General features: G+C 32.5%; 1 long non-coding RNA gene across 1 annotated transcript in view; it reads right to left on the reverse strand.

Moving 5' to 3' along the window:
• Positions 1-8,855: 8,855 nt before the first annotated feature.
• LOC145283751 (uncharacterized) overlaps positions 8,856-21,330 on the reverse strand; it is a 136,844-nt gene continuing 124,369 nt past the window's right edge. Inside the window, exons 2-4 of the long non-coding RNA XR_013868732.1 lie at positions 15,820-16,331; positions 11,673-13,014; positions 8,856-9,173 (exon numbers count right to left, since the gene is read on the reverse strand). This is a non-coding gene — a long non-coding RNA (uncharacterized LOC145283751). The remainder of the gene's footprint in view (positions 9,174-11,672; positions 13,015-15,819; positions 16,332-21,330) is intronic.

The following is a 21,330-nucleotide window of genomic DNA, read 5'->3' on the forward strand; positions in this document are numbered from 1 at the left end:
ACTCTGCTAAACTATTGTTTTCGGTTTTCATACTAATCAATTCAAATGATGTGAAGTTTAATATTCTTTAAAAAGCAATAGCTTATTTACGATAATGAATGCACTTCAAATGAGGTATCACTGCTTACAATGATGAAGTTATGAATAATTCTGTTTTCTTTGACTAGTGGGGAGGGGACACGGTTTTGCCCGGTCATAAAATACACTTAAACATGATATTTTAATTTGTCCAGATTTCGTATATATTATTATAAAGGCGTGATTTCAAAAGTAAAAAAAGTATTTGGGTGCCATCAACTAGAATCGAAATCGAAAGCAAAACTGTAGCATTCAAAGCTGGTGACGTTACCACTGTACCAACGTGACATGCATATAAACTGATTATAAAAAAAAAACACTAAGATGAATACACAAAATGTATAATGATTTTTTTTCACGTTTGACCCATTTTGACTCCTTAAAATCTACTTTAACCGGCTAAAAACCCATAATGGAACAATCTGTAAAAAAATCTGAACATTCGAGGCCTCTAATGCCGCTCTGTGACTTTTTAGTTTCAGATAGTTTGAAAATATGGAGACAGACAGACAGACATAGCGCCTTTTATGTATATTAGATTATAAAACGATCTGTCTTCAAGATGAAACTCATAAAATATAACAAAAGATGAATCTAAAACGGGATTATGGCGTCAGTGTCGCATTACTATTATTTTAACTCTGATCGAAACAACACTAAGGAATTGTGAATATGTTACATGCCACATGACTTCCAAACACTTTCATCATACCCTGTTTATTCAAAAGATTTGGGTTGACCAGCGGCATATGATTTTCAGGCACTTGCCAAAGGTGCTGCAAGGGTTAAATCTGGAAAAAAGAAAAAAAAAAAAAAAACTCAAAAAAACACTTTGCATAATATCGTATTAATCTTATCTTTCGAAAGAGCTGGGTGCTATATATATAATCGGAAGTAAACATCCAAAACACCAAAGATGCATTTGCATCACATTCATTTTATTTTATTCTTAGTATAATCCATCTAATATGTGTTTCGTACAAAAAATAACTCATCAAAGACACAGTTAAAGATTTTTTTCCTTGGCTTAAAAAAGGATAAAATTTGGAAGGAAATAGAAATCTTTAAAAGTCTGTTTCTATAACATTCCACCAATTTTTATCCTTTTTAAACCAAGGAATAAAAAAAACACTGTCTTTTTTGCCAAGGAACATAAATCTGTCTCTGATGTGTTGTTTGGTGAATTTCCACCATTCAATGACACATGTGTAAGATGGATTATACTAATAATAAAATAAGTGTTATGCAAAATGCATCTTTGATTTGGTATGTTTAATTCTGATATATATGCTCTGAAAGTGCAGATTCGTTTTTATTGAGCTTAATCAATTGTGGCAATATAGAAAGTTTTTATTTAAATATACATTAAAAGATATATATATATATATATATATATATATACTAGTAAAAGTACCCGTCGTTGACTGGGTTCAAAAACAGCCTACAGAAAATGGACTCTGATTTATGAAAGTATGATACGTTATGAAAAGGAAGGGTTGTAAATAGATGGCTTCGAATTTGGGGGTATCAAAAACCAAAGCAAAATATGATGAAAGTAAAAATAAAATGGATAAATCCCATAATTTATTATACCATACCTGTTCACACTGAAACACTTATCACAATATTCTGTGAGTCTATATTAAAAAACCTTGTTAAACTTTGTGACATATTTCCATTCTATGGAGGTCAGGCGTGAACGAACATCCATAATTTTATTATACCATATTTCTTCAAACTGAAATATAATTATCAAAGTATACTTACGCAGATAGATATGAAAAGTCTTTATTAAAGTTTGTGCCTGTTTCCATTCTATGGAGGCCAGGTGCGAATGCAGACCCCACAATTTTATTATACCATCCCTATTTAAGTTAAAACATACGTATCAAAGTATTCGTATGTACATCTATATCAAAAACACTTGTAAACGTTTTTTTTTTTAATTTTTAAATTTTTTATTTCCATACTTTGTGGAGCAGGTGCGAACGCAGACCCCCGCAATTTTAATGAACCACCGTTCTGCCAGATCAAACATACTCTGTGTCTCGATACATCTATCATTATATGTAATAAGTTTTTTTAAAATAGTCGACCATATAGGAGCCTATTCGTGACCAGACACACACACGCACACACACATTCAGCTTTATATATATATATATATATATATATATATATATATATATATATACAGGGTGTCCGTAAAGTTACTATAGTCTTATTGTTTTATTGTATTATATTTGTATTAATAGTTAATTTATAAACATAAAGGTGTTATTTCTTTTTATTTCTTTTGTTACAAATAAATATTTTAATACAATATATTACTGTACTGTTAATATATTACATGGTGTCTGTATAGTAACTTGTAAGACTGTATAGTAACTTTACGGACACCCTGTATATTATTTATTTATTCCAGGTAGATATCCAAAAATTAAGAATAATCGAATTTCAACAAGGGTCGTTGATAGTGCTCAATCAAAGAGAGCAAATTATTATTTTTTTTTTTTTATTCTTTATGTAAATACAGTTATATCTTGCTACGATGTGCAGACCTTTTCAAATTTTGAGGAGAGAAATAATGTCATGACTGGCAATATATACATACATAATGGGCCACCTGGCATTGGCCGGTCATAAAATATGCTTAAATATATTTTGATTAATGCATATTTCATTTTTATTATATTATATTGGACCCAATATATAATAATGGTTTAAAAAGTTTAAAAAAAAAATGACTTGTGCACTACTACCAAGAATCGAAACCAAAACGTTTAGCTTACAATTTAATTTTTCCTTTGACGTTAATGACTGTACTATGAAAAAATGTTTATTGTAAGGCTAAAAATTAAAACCTGAACCTGATAGCTATTACGTCCGACCTTCACCTGGTAAATTCCATTTCTTTAATTTTTACACTTTTGCACAGATTTTCCTGGCTAAAATCCAAATATTAAGTTTTGCATGGGTTCGAATACCCTATATATTAAGTTTCATGTCTATAGACTAAAATTTGACAGGAGTTTGGTTAGCAAAATTTTTTAAACAAATATATATACGCATACATAAATATATATAGAAAGAGGTTTGTGTTTACTATAAGCTTTTAACACAAATATTACGCAAGTATAAATCATGTAGAATATCTGCATGAATATAATTGCAGATAATAGTTAACTAAAGATGATCATCCCATAAGAAAACCGAAAAAACTAATAGGGAATTAATTAAAATAAATGTTTAAAAGAATATGCAAATTAGATCTCCAGCTAGGCTCTGGGACATAGTTGCTGATTCTCTGTTTTGAATGTTACTTTTCCCTGCCTTCGTTCAGGATTGAACTCAGCACCTTTGGGTAACTGTAAACTTTGATACAACGTCTAGGACCACTCGGCCATATACTACTAGTGACATATGGCCGAGTGATCCTAGACGTTGTATCAAAGTTTTTTTTTTAGATGGGAATAATCACCGGTCGCATGAGAGTCGCAATATTTTTCTCGGTGATGGTCACAAAGTACGTGTTCAGTTGAGTAGAACGTTATCATTGAAAACTAATCCCTGATGATAAGATATAAAAATTTTGTTTGTAATCAATGAAAAAAGAAGTAAAGTATAAATTGTGGAATTTAGAGGTGGGAGGTCAATTTCCTAAATGTGGCCTTAATAACGGACTTGTAATAAATGTTTACTTCCAATGTTTTTTTTTTTTAAGTTTAACTTATTTCAAACGGATATAAATTATTACGTCATGTTTAAATTAGTACAAATTCCAATGCATTTCATGTGAAAATATTACCTACTAAAGTGTCATGTCGAAATATTTACAATCATAGGGTACTTTTGTTGATTAAGGATCTTTTAAATCTACACATTTCAGGTGAAAACATTATTACCTACTTACATGTTATGTTGAAAAGTAAAAACATATGATGCTTTTGTTGATTAGCGTTTTTTTAAATCTGCGCATTTTAGGTGAAAACGTGATCATCTACTTACATGTCATGTTGAAATTATTACAAAGCAGTTTTTTGTAAATACAGAAAACCAGACCTATTCCTTACATGTGTAATCCAAGATGTCCTTAAATAGTAAACAACTTGGGGCCATCAGAACTTACATAAAATCAACCTGACTTAATATCACGTGTTTATCATGCACATCCAGCTAAAATTTTGAAAGACATTAAAGACAGACATGTATTGGGAATTCTATTTGCAAATGTTTGTTATTGAATTAAAAAAAAGGACTACCACATGATCATAATATTGTGAGATCAAGTTCATCAAACTGATGCAATTGTTTCAGCAGATACCAGTATCTGAAAATCCAGAGTTTCATGATTTAGTTAAGTCTTTAATGGTACATGGTCCAACCTCAATGTAATTGTTTGATTATGTGATAAGATGTTTTTTACTTATATGTGTTTTTAAATTTTCGTCTACCATGGAATTTCCACGGATTCTACTAGTTATTATTATTGTGTCAGGAGTAGGATACCCGCTTCTGACACTCTAACAATGTATTTTAATATTTCAAACACATCAGAAAATGTTATTTCTATTATATAAATTCACCAATCAATTCAGAATCTGATTAGTGCTCCTGAAGAATACGGATTGCACATTTCAAATAACATCACTAATAAAATAGCAACATGCAGCTTCAGCGCTCCCCAAAAACTACTCGTGGTTCTCATAAAATTTCTTATAAGTTTTGTTAAAAAAAAAAAAAAAGAAGAAAAAAAAATGATCTGAAGACAATGTTAAAAGAAGCGAACACATTCTGAAAGGTTGAAAAGAAAAAATAAAAAAAATTAATCTTTTTTCCAGTCATCTAATAAAATAGCTCAACTTCAATAAAATGGCGACACACGCATCCACAGACTGCCTTACAAACTAGCGACACTGGTTTCAATAAAGTAGCGATTTATGTCAATAATCGCTCAAAAATCAAAAATTAAACCAAACGCCTTCCCTACGAATCAGACTCCGACTACAGTCAATTTGCAACACGCGCAACCTCGGTCCTCCCTACAAACTGGCAGCAATGATTCCAGCAACAATAGCATCACATGATCCTTCTACAGATTGGCGGTCCCATAACCAGCAGGTTGAACCATTTACCCACCAACAGGATTTTATTTACATCGTTGCCAGCGGTGATTATCAACGCCTGTTTAATGCCAAATTTCCAATTAAATTTGCGATACAATGGAAACAGATGCTCTTACATCAACCACGACCACGCAGACCACATCGGAGATACCGCCATTTTTGGCACGTATGGGAATGATAACGCCCCTCCCCCTCTGGGTACAGGCACACACACGACACCCTCAGAAAGGAGTTTATTGCACATGCAAAATTTCCAACCACACATGACAACTTTAGAATAAGCACATTACAAGCACATCAGATTCCTAAACAATCCCGATACATTTTTTATGCATGCATAAAGGAGCTTTTTATAAGTTTATCGCATTCTTACGCAATGTGCTTACATATTGATGCCATTCAAGCCATCAATAACACTGATCTCCAACAGATCGTAGTAGACCAAGGAATGACGAGGAATTATATAACCTATGACGTTCTGCTTATCTATTGATCAGTTCCTCTGTATACTCTACATGGATATGAACGTCCATAATGTACCTCTCAAACAGGCAGCTCATTTCGTTCGAAATTACACCATTTATCTCCCCAGGCAACCGTGCAATACAGAAGTTGGTGACCACTTTTCTTTTTGACTGCCATCAACCAAGGTTTACCCTTCAAACAGGGTCAGCTAAGCCGCACCTAATGATACTGTGCTATCTAGTGCTACAACTTCCACCAAATCCAGCAGACACATAAAGCACCCACTCCGATTTGCTACTTACACCCAGTGAAATACTTTTAGTATTTTTATTCTTTCTCCTTATGATTGACTTCTCGTCTCGAGGGGAGTGTTGTGGCAACCTGCTACGCACTGCCAGAATAAATAACCGGCAGAAACATTTTACAGCGATCACTGCTTTAGAACACATAGGATCATGACGTTGTGATATGGCTACATGCATACATAAAAGACAAGGATCTATGTTATGCTCGCTCGCGTATGAATACAGTAAACAGGCTGAAATGTTCGAGAAAGCTGGTGTATAAAGATCACCCAGCCAAAATTTAAACAGTCCAGGAAGCAGTTCCACAAGTAACCATCACCACTGCTCATGTGGTTATCCCATAAACTGGACTTTGTCTATTTAGACGTAAAACAGCATCACCAAAAAAGCCACAGAACCGTGAAAGTTTTTCCCCTTCAATTTCTCAAGTGCAACATGTGTTTGAAGAAACTCCGTTTTCATGAGACGTTAAAACACCCGTCATGACTTCATGCAGAGCACAGGTGAACTACAATACCCGTTGTGGAAATTTACCACATCTAACGAGAACTCAAACCTCCTTTTAAATATTCTTATCGCACACACACACACACACACATTCGCTTATATGGATTACGGACTGTTTACATCAGAAAATAGCCACATTGACTCCAAGCCCTTGTCCGGCACACCTATCACAAAAATCAGTACTTTCAAGCCTTGTGCCATACTCACAAAATCCTCACACCAATAATCATTCATTTAAAACGTTCAAACACAAAACATTTATGTTAGAACACTTATTTTAATGTTATTTATTTTATAAAAATTCAGCGATTAAGTGTTCTTTATCGAGTGCCGTCTTTTCCCGAATTTATTTTTATTTCTTTATTTTGGGATGTAGGTTGGTAACCCTTTCTATAGGCTGATTACTCTGTTTAATTTATCTTTAAGAGTCCTGAAATGCATCCTATAAGGTGGTGCCCTTCCAACGTCAGCAATTTAGCAACACGCATCCTTATAGATTGGTGAATCCTGACTTGCATCTCAAAATATATATATATATATATATATATGTGGATATACACATATATATATATATATACACATATACACACACACACAAATATACACTGTGTATTGGGGTGGAGAGGGCTCCCGTAAGCCGTGGTGAAGGTAACCTTTCTAGGAGAAGCAAATCTCTGATTTAAAAAACAAAGCGGGAGACCAGTACCCACATTAAGCTGGTCTGCAGTTTAATTTGTTGCTGGCTATCTTGCTCTTGCTTGTTGCTGGATCTCAACATTTTGAACCGAGAGAGAGACTTAGCTGTCGTACAAAGCTAAGACTCTGTAACATCATCTTTGTATAGATACTCCCTCAGGCATTTGGGCTCATGGATTTTAAATGTCTGAGGGAGTGGCACTCGTCTGACAAGACGTTGCAATCATCATCATATATATATATATATATATATATATATATATATATATATATGTTTTGTTGAAATTACTTTATAAATATTAATTCTTTAATATTTATAATATACTTTAGTTTTACCATCTTGGATCATTTTGGTAAACTTAACTGTAATTCTTATTTCATTATATATATATATATATATATATATATATATATATATATATATATGGCACGATCACGTTGACACACCAGTTCTTACAAGATCACCAAAGTTAAGCAACATTGAGCCTGGATGGGTGACCATTTGGGAATTCTAGGCGTTATATGTACCATGCCGAATCGTAGAAATTTCGGGGTTGATATCTGGGATGGGGGGCATTAATTCACTGGGAGAGATTCACTCCCAGTCTGTTAAAAAAATGTATCTAGGAGAAGGAAACTCTGATGTAAAAACCTGCGGTATACTGTGTCCTGTGGCAGTTGTCTGCACCGACAAAGGTTAGCAGTAATACCAAAAAGTTTGGATGCTTCTACAGAAAGCCTTCACCACTATAAACAAATCATGTGTTGATTTCTGAACAACTTGGTTGTTGTGGCGGAAGTTCATATGTCGAAATTGCCGAGAGTCCATTTTATTTATATATATATATATAGAGTCCATTTTATTTATATATATAGAGTCCATTTTATTTATATATATAGAGTCCATTTTATTTATATATATAGAGTCCATTTTATTTATTCCCTAATGACGGTTTTGTGTTCCTCCAAGTTTTCTTCTTCAATCCTCCCCTTTGTTGTTTTCAGTCGAGAAATTAGGCTGTTGTTCTCATGTAAAAATTCAGTCAGCCTTCAGAGAATATCTTGATTGAATCTACTGTCACGTCCCCGACTATATAGTTCCTCTTCCAGACTATCCAAGAAATAGATTTGAATAAACTCTGCCGCTCCCTCTTCAGGCGGCAAAAGGCTCTAATTTTGTGGTAAACCAGGCCTTGAATTTCAAAAGAAGGATTCCACCCATGTGTTGCCACATTTTCGTGACCAAATGAAATCATTGCAAAACAGTTGTTGTAACTGCGTAGATTTTGTAGGAACTCTTTAGACATGAGACCTTTGCCTGAGAGCAAATCTTGCAGCAACTGAGGCAGTGGTGGAAAGCTATTAAGCACAACCTTGCCATAAGAAGAAGAACAACAACAACAACCAGGGGTCTCTCCTTTAAATTTCACAGCTGAGCAATGTTCATTTTTCTTATGTCAACTGTAGTGAGAGTCGTTTTTGTTGTAGAGCAATACTTTTCTATTGCAATTTTTTAATTTTTTTCTCGTCTCAAAGCAGTCATTCACTGCCTAGTTGCCTTTTTTTCTGTTATTTATGGAGGCAGTCATACTCTCGCTCACACCCTTGGGTTAGGCAAAAGATTAGTTTGGTTTCTGATTCATTATCATGTCTTTGAGCTTCTCTTAACTTTATGTCGTTTTTTTTTTTTTTCTGCATCTGTTTCGTTTACTCTCCATCTTGCTTCTCTCAACTTTCTTGAATTTCTTATGATGAATTTAACCGCCTTGCAGCATGTCCAATTGTGTCAGCTTCTTGTTGGGTTGCTCTTTCCCAATTTAATCTTTCTCTCTTTTCTCTTTGATGTACTCTGTTGAGCTCCAGATGTCTTTCTCTATGTGAAGCGTTTTCATTGGAGCGAATTGCAGCAACTCTTGGTCCATTAGCTTCTAATCTTACCAATCTTTCTTCCTTAGTTTCGTTTCTGTTTCGTTTGGGTGGCATCTTTAGTGCATATCTGAAAGGAGAAAATATTATCTTAAATTGTTATACACACAGACACACACGAACGCAACTACTTATATATATATATATAGAGAGAGAGAGAGAGAGGGAGATAGATATTGCTACTGAGCATTCTGTGGACGTTCAGCTTGAATGGAAACCTTATGATATTATTGTAGCCCTTTTGTTAAAACTGTAAAAGTATTTATCTAAGTAATCTGCTTAATGTAGTGTCAGAATATATCTGGTTATTACAGTTTATCTCCAATATCCTCATAGTAGTCTGTGACTTATTTCTATTGTATGGACGTCTAGTCCAAACAAACCTCACAATATCATTATACCATCTTTAGACAGAACAGATACTACCTTTGGATCCTAGCCAGAAGACCAAAAAAGTATATTTTAGTTTCATGTATGGCCCAAAAGCGACATCGTTTTTTTTTTTTTTTTTTTTTTTAATTTTGAATTTTCCATTGCGTCTTTGATGATTGGGAGATCCTGTTTATTTTTTATTTTTATTTTTTTGTTTTTGTTTTACAGCATATCAACCCTTTTCAGGTTATTTAATGCCGAAATTTTATTAAAAAGGAGGATAGAATGTGAAAACTAGGGCTAGGACAACAGCATATTCTTTTCATTATTTTGACTCTCGAGTGTGTATCCGTTGATATCTTATATGCTTTTATATAGAGTGATGCGGTTCTCAGTTGACCAACTGTGTTGGATATATACTAGAGTCAAAACAGTGAAAAGAATATGCTGTTGTCCTAGCCCTAGTGATGAGATACTATAAACATTAAATTAACGTCTCTATATAGTAATTTAATGTTTGTGGTGTTATTATCACCTTTTTATTCTCATTTTTAATAAATAGGAGCTTCCGATCGAATAAGTTATAATCTGGAAACCGTGACAAAGGTATAGTATTGATATATTGATAATATCAAACAATGACGTCATCATGCAGTCATTTTTATCATCTACATTAGATATTTTACCATTCGTATATATTTTTTTTCTAATGATAAATCAGTTTCAATACGATTTGTAATTCTTTCGGCCATAGCTTAGTAATCTAATATATAAAACGCTATATGGCTGTCTGTCTCCATATTTTCAAACTATTTTGAAACTAAAAGTCGCAGAGTGGTGCTAGGGGCCTCAAATGATTGGATTTTTTTATGGAACGTTCTTTTATTGGTCTTTAACCGGTCAAAATAGTTTTCAAGGGGTCAAAAATGTGTCAAAATTGAAAAAATTGTTATTATCCATTCATTTTAGTTTATTTTTTAATTTTTTAATCAGTTCATATGCGTGTCACGTTGGTACAGTGGTAACGTCACCAGCTTTGAATGCTAAAGTTTTGCTTTAGGTTTTGATTCTTGCTGATGGCACCCAAATACTGTTTTTTTTTTTTTTTTTTTTTAACTTTTGAAATCACGACTATATAATAATATACACAAAATTTGGACAAATTAAAATATATTTAAGCGTATTTTACGACCGGGCAAAGCCAGGCGTCGCCCCCACCCATCCCCGCTAGTTTAAAATGGAAAAATAAAGTAAATTTCACTTAGCTTTGAGACTTTTAGAATTTATTTTTTTCTCTTTTGTTTATGATATTTTATTTTTTTATTTTAGAGATTTTTATTTTTTTTCTATCAAATTTTTGTATATTTTATTTAATCTGCAAAATTATGTTTTGGAATATTTAAGATGGGTAATTTTTATTTAAATTAATCTTATCTTGATTCTTATATTTACAAATATTTTTGTCCGTGTAAACTTTAACCTTCTTTTTGAACATGGGAATCTTCTGCTTAAACTTGGAAAGTTTTTATTTGGAACTTGGTAACTGGGACAAAATTACGAACCGGACCTTTTTATATAATCCATAGAGATAGATTGTTCTTTTTCTGTCAGGCATGACTGGAAAGAAGTGTTAATTTTATATTATTGTTAGTTATTATGTTGGTGCAAAAATGAAGTTGTTTTTTATCAGATATATGCATACGTAAAAAAACGACATTATTTTTGCACCAACCTAATATTCTTGTCTGTAGTAAGGATTGAGTCCCCCCCCCTCCAGAAGACTGTCAGTTATAACAGTTTGTTAACCAACACCCGTACCTGTTGCATCATATGCTCATATAATTCTATGAAGTTTGGAAACCTTAAATTTAATGTTGTCTAGATGATATGGCTGATGGAATGAGAACAAGTTACCACTACTGATTAAATAAAGAGTTCAGTTCAAAATTAAATTTAAAAAAAAATCCACCTAAGGACGGTCAGAGGTTACATTGTCTGAAAGTTTACAAATATAACAACACAATAAGTAGAATAGAAAGGCAAACTGCCATTCTAACTCAGGATTAGTATAATAATATATAGTCTTTTTAGAATAATTCTCACTAAAAAAAAAAATAAATAAAAGGTCTAACTTAAAGACTTGGAAGAATGCTGTGGAAAGTAAAGGTGTAAAATAGAAAAACGGTCTCATTCTAACATTTAGGTTTGGTTTGGTTGTTTTACGGCATATCAACCCTTTTTGGGTTATTTAATGCTGAATCCAGTTATTTTGGAAACAGTTTTTATGCTTCAAGGTCTTTATATTTTCAAATATTTATTTGTAGAGTTTGGTTTGGCCGTTTTACGGCATATCAACCCTTTTTGGGTTATTTAATGCTGAATCCAGTTATTTTGGAAACAGTTTTTATGCTTCAAGTTCTTTATATCTTCAAATATTTATTTGTAGAGTTTGGTTTGGTTTGGTTGTTTTACGGCATATCAATCCTTTTTGGGTTATTTAATGCTGAATCCAGTTATTTTGGAAACAGTTTTTATGCTTCAAGTTCTTTATATCTTCAAATATTTGGTTGTTTTATGACAGCATATCAACCCTTTTTTCGGGTTATTTAATGCCGAATCAGTTATTTTTGAAATAGTATTCATGTTGCATCCAATTATTTTGTAGAAGGTTTTTATTCTTCAAGCTCTTTGTATCTTTGATTACTAGTTTGTAGTGTTTGGTTTGATTGTTTTATAGTGGATTTTGTTTATGTTCCCTACTCTGCAGAACATGAATGAGTTTTGCAGTGGGAGAGAGAAAAGGGTTACAGTATTAATGTTTGGTACATTTTAAGTTAGAAAACCAGTCGGGGAAATAGGGGAGATAGAAAGAGAAAGGGGAAGAAGGAAAAGGGAGGAAACGGTGGGTTGTTTTGGGTTTTGCAAAACATAATTATTTTTTGCGAAAGCAAGTAGAAAAACAAAAAGCATCAATGTTAGGTGCATTTCGTCTCGGGAAGTCAATATCTTTAGACAGCCTGATCTGGTAGCGCCAGTGATAACATTTAAAACAACTTTCTTAGGCCATCTTTGTTAACATGTGATAATATAGAGGAGGAGGATTAGTAATAGAATAATATGTCCAGGAGTTTGGATGAGAAAAAAGGTTGGCGAATCCATGTGTACGATAAATGTCCCACTTTTAGGGACCTGAGAAGAGTGCGAATTAGAAGAAAATTTAAAGTCCGAATGTATGTTTATTTAGTTTTTGTGTTTGTAAGGATTTCTGTGTGTTGCAATGATATAAATCCATGTGTGTAGTTAGTTGACATATTGGATATGAAAGTCTTCTCATCTTTCTGCCAATGACTAATGGTGGATAGTTTGTAGACCAGGAGAGGAGTTTTGTCATTGATCCGAGCAATGTAGATTAGCAGTGGCTAAAAGATGGCAGGGCAGTGGTGATCAGTGCCATTTTATAACTTGCTGGGACTATCTCTGGTTGTCGGAGAAATTATTTCTAATAGGTATCCCAAACCAAAATTTTATTTTCATTTTATCTGAAAAAAAAAAAAAAAATGAATGTGGTCATATAGATTTTTGTAAACCATAAACAAAAATACCAAATTTATTTTGGTAGCTCAATTAGTCATCAAGTTGTGATCGTTCAAAGTTTGTTGGAAAGTTGAAAATTTGCTACCATGGGCCAGAAGCCAAATTTCATAGCATATAACTAAAAATGTAAGCTACTAACAAGTGAAAAATCCTTATACATGTAATGTCATCTTGTGGTAAATGAAAATTAATACTAATGAAAGCAATAATTATTAGATGAAACCAACCTAAACACTAGGTAAAATCACACTACCAATGGGGAAAAAGTGCAAATATGCCACGGAAATGCAACTTTGACTGTTCATATCAATTTCGTTTCAATAGCTAATGTATTGAATCTTCTTCGTATGATTCATAACACATTAGCGATCAAGATAATTTTTTTCTTTTAATTATAAATTGATAAAACCACTTAATTGTGGATCCTGTAAAAGCAGTCAAACAGACAATTTGGTAAAAAGGGTTAAAAAAAAAAATGAGTCAAAAGTATACGTTACTGAAATTGCTGTAAAAATGTAACTATTGGAGGTAGAAGCTTGAAACTTTGCAACTTTACTAATTTTTGGGTGAGGAATTCAAAAAAATGTTTGCTTTGTTTCTAATAACAAAACTTTTTGCAACAGAAATATTTTTACTTTGGGGAATTTAAACTCTCCAAAAAAGGACCGACAACAAGAGGTTTAGAAATTTGTTATACAAAAAGTCACAAGTCATTTTTTTCAAGCATTGAAAAACTTTCAACTTGAAAGACAAGTAAACAAGTAAAATATTTTATAGGCAGAGGTCTTACTACAATTCCTTTCCTTATTGATTTTCTCTCAAAATTCTTTCATAGGCTTCTGCTATGGTAGATATATCAAGAACACTCCAAATCCTACCATCACTTGAAACTGGCATTACCTCAAAACTCCATCTGTAAATAAATGCTGATTCTACCTGTGCAATGTCATCTGACAAAGGCCATTGAAAAAAGTCTTTTCTACCTTTGATTTGCGATAAAAATTTTATTACAGTGCTAGATGCATATATAACCTCAATGACTTGGCCAATGTAAAAGTTGGTGTCATAGTAGACAACAACCCATTGTCCTTGATGCTCATAACTGAAGATATCCTGAGATGGTTCTTCATCACAACTGCAGGAGTTATCTGAATGTTCAGCAGATTCACTAAGGGACTTTTTTTGTTGCTTTCGAGGTGGAAATGAATTAACTGGATTTCTTAAGTAGTCAGAGAGAGCAGCTTCCAGTTGAACTTTATTTCCACTGGTGTTGATTTTGACACCTAACACAATCTTGAGATATCTCAGTTAAAATTTATCAAAATACCTGATAGAAGATCAAGGTCTCGAGGGTACTTCTATAGTTTATCGCTGAAAATAGAGACGCCATTTTTTTTCGTGCACCTGTCGTTAAAATCCGAGGGAGAAATCAATATTTTAAACTATGACCGAAGCATGAAATAAATAACAAAAAAAAATTAAACTAGATAATGATTTTTCGGTTTCATTTAAATTAATTTGTTGTAAACCCTTTAAAGTTGCTTTAATTCAAAATGTTTCATTAAAATTATTTGTTCAAAAAAACAAAACTATTTCATAAAAATCCAATGTTGCTTTCATTACAAAACTGTTTTATTAAAATTATATTTTCTTACGCAAACTTCAATAAATGTTTTTACAATTATATTTTGATAAATTATCATGCAGTAAATGTTTTGGTTTTCAGATGGCGCTCGCCCAGTTTAGACAATTATGAATGTGATTTTCATTTTCCGTTTTTTAATAATAAAAATATATATACGTTTCATGAAAAACATTCCCATTTCTATTAATTAAATCGAAGCATTTTCAATTAAATAATTGCGGATATATGTTCTCTTTCACTTTCTTTATTTACTTTTTTTCATAGTTCTTTCCGGAAGTAATTAATATCTAGTTTAATTTTTTTGTTATTTCTAACTTTGGTCATAGTTAAAAATACTGATTTCTCCCTCGGATTTTAACGACAGGTGCGCGAAAAAAAATGGCGTCTCCATGTTCGGCGATAAACTGTAGAAGTACCGTCTTGAGAATTGTTAAATAAACAAAAATAATAATTTTTACACTGAAATTAGTTTTTTTCATTTATGCGCCACGTGCACATAACTTAATTATATTTTCAGTTATTATTTTTAACTAATGTACAGTGCAATTAAAAAATAATTTTAAAAAATCTTCAAATTTATCAAAAAACGTCCGATAGAACATAAACAAAAAAAATGCACATTTTTACATGAAATTAATTATTTTATTTACACATGACTTGTTGCACTGAACTTAAAACTTAGCTATATTTAAAAAATTTTTAAGTAATGTAACTGTACAGTCTAATAAAAAATAATTTTAGAAAATGTTAGATGTATCAAAAACGCCTGACAGAAATAAGTAAACAAAAAAATGAGGCACATTTTTTAAAATGAAAAATTTTTTTTCCGTCACAGTCACACGCAACTAAAAATGTTTTTTTCGGTTTAAAATGTACCCAGTTTAATTTTTAAAAGATAATTTAACAATGCTGAAGTTTATCCAACCGAAAGAAGATAAAGCAAAGAACATATGAAAGTTTGAAAGGAGATATAGAAAATAAACAACTGACATTATTTTTTAAATTGTAAATTTTCATTTCTTTTATTGATGTACTTGTTGCACTAAAAATATAATTTTAAACAATAACTTTCTATAACTTTTAAATAAACAAAAAACAAACTCACTTAAGAACTTTGATATAAACATAGTGAAACAAGTTGTTTGTTTACGTTTTCGTTGGGTCCAGCGGCTGGTTAGCTCCTTGGTGCTGACAGTTGATTTTCGTGATGATACTTTGTACCTCGGTCACTTGGGATTAAGTTGTAAATCTCGATGTGTAGGTACAGTCACTTTTATTAGTGGCGCTCCTTGATTTATGAGCATAGTAATATGACACCAACAGATTAAAGCTGAGATATTTCTCTACAAAACAGAATTTTTTTCAATTGAATTTCTTTCATATTTCTTTCGCTGAAGTTTTCAAGCTGGACTTTTTTGTGAAAAACAGTGTAAACCCGTTTTTAAGCTCACCATATTGATAAGTGACCTTTTTTCCTTTAAAATGGTACTATTTTTTTATATACCTAGTGACTCACAATATCGTGCGTATCAAATTTGAAAAACACCAACATTTTTTATTTGTGTAAAAAAAAATAAAGTGACGTTCACCAAAATTAATGGCATCACTTGAAGTAACCTGAAAAAAAAAAAACTATTAAAGACACAAGAAAAAGAATTATATATCTATAAAGCAAAAAGAGTAAATTTTATTTAAATCAAAACTTTATCAAAATAACCCAAAAAATAAACAAGATATTGCAAGTTGAAGTTAAGGGAAATTTAACTTTATTTACCAGTTTTTCACATCTTAAACTAGGCTGGAGTTTGGAATATCTATTTCTAATTCAGCAAATCCGAATCAAACGTAAGTTTGAGCCAATCAGCGCTCAGCTTAGAAGTCAACTTGATATTCAAAACATTGTTATGGCAGTTTACTGCTGCTGCTACATTTTGTAGTACAACTGTTGCAAGTAGTTTGAATGATCAAAGTAATACTAATGTAAAATTCTTGGTTAATAATTTATCGTTTTGTTTATGAATGAAATATCTTTTTAATCAAATTTGCATTACGTTGCTGAATTTTTGAGATGAGGATTGATAATTTGGATTAATCAGGCTGGTACTTATGCACTTATTGAACCATGCTGAAATAATAACATTATTTAGAAAACAATTTTTAACATAGGGAGAGGAGGGTATTTTGTAACTATTCTGTAGTTTCACCTAACGATTTAATAATAAAAAGATGTAAAACTTTAACTTGAAAATACTATTTTAAAGATAGCGCGGTTCAGTAAGTGCGTAAGGACCATCAGACTAATGTTCTCATCTTGAGTGTTAATTGCACAATGTTTTGGTGTGTGTAACCTCTGACTTTCTTTAAGTGTATCTTGTCAAACTTGGGAATCTTTCTCCCAAACTCTGAAATCTGCACAGAATTTCGCACGAAACCCTTTACTTAATTCATGAGAGTGGCATGCTTTAGTTCCGTGCCGATTCCAAAGTTCAACAGAGTTCGATAAAAATACACCTGCAAAAATGTCATTGACTACATAGGTTGGAACGTTGTGCAATTAACACTCAAGATGAGAACAGTAGTCCGAATAATCCAAATAATATAAGAAATTGTATTTTTGCAAGATTTTGAATCTTTCAAATATTCAATCAATAAAGATGCCATGGTGTTTTCTTAACGAACATAAACTGTTCACCAGCTGATTGATGAAAGTACATTTCGTTTTTTCTTTTCTTTTGTTACACAAGTTTATTTTTTCTTTTTTGTAGAAAAGCTGAAATAAAAAAAAAAACATAAAAGAAGAATTATAGTTTCTTTGTTAAAGTAGTTTAATTTTGCACGAAAAAGTAACAAAATCTAAGTACATTGTGAAATGAGCACAAGTATAAATCTGACGACCTAGATATTGAGTGAAAGTTGATAAATCTGATAAATTTGTGTGTCATCTGAATAAATTACACTCGAAATTGTAAAAATGTGTTGTAGTTTCGAGAAAGAAAAATTATTACATAAAAATTTTACAAATATATATATACTAGCAGGCTGTCCGGCGTTGCCTAGTTGACAAATACGCATAAATATTATACTATTGACATGTAAAGAACACGCAGAAAGGGTTGTAATCAACTGAATCCCTTCTAGTACATTGACAAAAAAAAAAAAAAAAAAAGCTTAAACAGATATATAAATAAAAATAAAAAGGTTATTTAAATGTTTTTAAAAAGACACGCAATCACGTGAGCAAGATTTTTTCCTTCTTTGTACACGATAACAAGTAACGTTCTTATGTTTTATTATTTATCTATTTTCGAAAGAGTGCCACGTGCAAGTGGAGAAGGAAAAAAACAGTTATGCAAAATTTGTGTCGAGAATTGTCTAAAGTTCCGACTTTTTGGCTTTCACTTTAATAAGAACGTGAATTTATGAGGTGAATTTATTTGACACAATATGATTCAACTCAAAAAAAATAAATAAAAGCTAACGTGAATTAAGATTAAAGTCAAGGTGTTATTATGGACCCTCACCCCTTTTAAAAAAACCTTGTTAAACTTTGTGACATATTTACATTCTATGGAGGTCAGACGTGAACGAACACCCAATAATTTTATTATACTATATTTCTTCAAACTGAAACATAATTATCAAAGTATACTTGCGCAAATAGATATGAAAAGTCTTTGGTAAAGTGTGTGCCATATTCCCATGGAGTATAGGCACGAACGCAGACCCCACAATTTTATTATACCATCCCTATTTAAGTTAAAACATACTTATCAAAGTATTCTTGTGTACATCTATATCAAAAACCCTTGCAAACGTTTTTTTTGTTGTTTTTTTTTTTATTTCCGTACTTTGGGGGCCAGGCGCGAATGCAGACCCCACAATTTTTATGAACCAGCGTTCTGCCAGATCAAACATACCCATTCCTGATCCTCAATACATCTATCATTATATGTAATCAGTTTTTTAAAATAGTCAACCATATAGGAGCCTATTCATGACCAGACACACACACACACACACACACACACAGACGTTCAGCTTTATATTATATATATATATATATATATATATATATATGGAAATAGTATTCCGACAAAATAGAGAAATAAAAATGAACAAACCGTGTTATATGTTTATCAACGTTTTGTCTTTATTTCATCCAGAGGAAGTCTCGAAATAAAGACAAAACGTTGATGAACGCATAACACGGTTTGTTCATTTTTATTTCTCTCTCTCTCTCTCTCTCTCTCTCTCTCTCTCTCTCTCTCTCTATATATATATATATATATATATATATATATATATAAACTAAATAATTATAATATTTCATCAATGGGCATATATTTTATGTTCACATGCATATATAATATGAAATTGAAATTCATAAAAGTAAAAAACATGCTTGCTATTACTCAAAACTCCAGAGAATTAGACTCTGAAAAGAAATGACTAATTCTAACTGCAATTGTAAATGAAGCGTTGTTCTTCTAATGGTGGATTTGAAACTTTAGATGACATCTAAAATGCACAAAACTATTCAAATCGTTTGCACTATTGTATAGCTGTTATTTACAAGGATCATTCCAAAAGTAATGCCTCTTATTTATTATTTATTTTGAGTTCTAAATGTAGATCTTATATACAACTAGCCTGGGTGCCTGGTGTTACCTGGGTGTTTGGAAGTGTGTTGAGCTTAAAAAAAAAAAAAAAAAAAGTGTAGTGGGCAGGCAGGCTCGAACTCGTGATATGAAGGCAGAGAAGAAAATGAAGATGTGTGTAAGGGTGTTGGTTAAGCAAAAAAAAAAAAAAAAGTAGTAGTAAGCAGGTTCGAACCCGTAACGCGCTAGAGGAAAAAGAGGTGAAAAAAACAAGCTGTCTTACCGATGTGCCTACTGTGGTGGAGACGTCACAGGTGGTCGAAATAACGCTTTTTAAATGAACATGGGGGTAGAATAACTTGCAAAAAATGTTAGCGAAAAAATCGACCCTCCCTGTGGAAAACTGCCCAGTTGAGTATGAAGTAGGTAATGTTTTTGACCAATTTTTCAATATTTGTCGTCCGAAGGGTCGAGCTTCAAAACGATACCAATCTCATGAAAATCCATCGCCTCTGTCGAAAGCCAGATATGCCAACATACATACATACACACATTTAAACAGACAGGTAAGATTTATATTATAGATGGATCAGAGGGGATTTCAAATTACATAGTTATAATGAGAGCAACTTCATGTGTCAGAAACTGAGATTTGTTAGTGAATTCTTGGCAAGAAAAAGGTCATTGAGACTGGTGGTGATTATGAAGAAACACAATTCTAGAGCACAAAAGGAAGCTCGTTTTAATGGTACCACTCATGTCTTTGTAGTTCTTCAACTGTTTTAGTTCAAAAGATAGATTTTACATACTAGAGTTGAAACAACTCTTGTATGTATAAGATGTACATGTATATACTTAATAGAAAATAAATGTAATGCATTTAATAAACGATTGGTGTAGATCGTTAAAGACCTGGATAGCAATAATCTGTGATACTAACTGCTAGTACCACTGACCGTCGTGGTCCCCCACCCTCTAGCCAGGGAGTGATTTGGCCGTAAGCGGCGGGATACACCGAAATAAGTAACCAGAATGCAATTTCGCGATTCCCTTCCTTCTCTCTCTCTCTCTCTCTCTCTCTTTCCAACCGGCAATGACGAGGTGAACACTCGTATTTGTGCGTCTCTGTAAAATGGGGACCCCTCCCCCAGCATTTTAGTTAAGGAGTTAGCTGACGATTCAAAAGCTAATTGTTGATTTCTAAGTTAATTGTTATAATTATTGTAACATATTGTATGATAATTATTTGTAAAAAACATAACTAGTTTACATTTATATGATAGACTAGCCTGCGTGCCGGCGTTGCCCGGGTGTTTGGAGGTGTGTGTGTATAGCAAATAAAATTTTTTTTTAAAAAAGTGGTAATAGGCAGGCAGTCTCGAACCTATACCGCGAAGGAGGAAAAGAATGTGAAAAAAGAAACAAAAAACGGGACATCTGTTGTGCCCATCGCCAAACCGGAAGTAACAAAGGTTTAAATTAAGGCTAGTCAATCGAAAAGAGGAGATGACTTTTGAAAATATCGTTGAAAAAAGGTACCCCTCCCTGTAGAAAAGGGCTTAGTTAAGGGTGAAGGAATTAATGTTTTTAGCCAATTTTTCGATATTTGTCGTCTGAAGGGTTGAGTTTCAAAACGATACCGATCTCTTGAAAATCCGTCACCTGTGTCACAAATTTTTAAGCAGACATACATACATACATTTAAACAGGCAGGTGAGATTTATATTAGAGACTAGCGGGGGTGGGGTGCTTGGCAGTGTAAAAGAAAAATAGTTTTGGTAGGCAAATAGGTTTGAACCTGAAGCCTTGAGGCGAAGGTGGAAAAGAAAGTGAGACATGTTACTGCGATGCTAAAAGGGCAGAGAAGTGAGAATGGTTGAAATTAAACGTTTAAAAAAGCAGGTGTTTAAACGAACGGCAACGTCTGTTTTTCTAGGTCAAACATCACTGCATAGAGAAATAAAATCACAGTGCGACTTTTGCATTTTGTAACATAAAAGTCGCTCAAATAAAAGATA

This window comes from Euprymna scolopes, chromosome 8, assembly GCF_053919585.1.
Source record: "Euprymna scolopes isolate OS-2025 chromosome 8, ASM5391958v1, whole genome shotgun sequence".
Classification (NCBI taxonomy): domain Eukaryota; kingdom Metazoa; phylum Mollusca; class Cephalopoda; order Sepiida; family Sepiolidae; genus Euprymna; species Euprymna scolopes.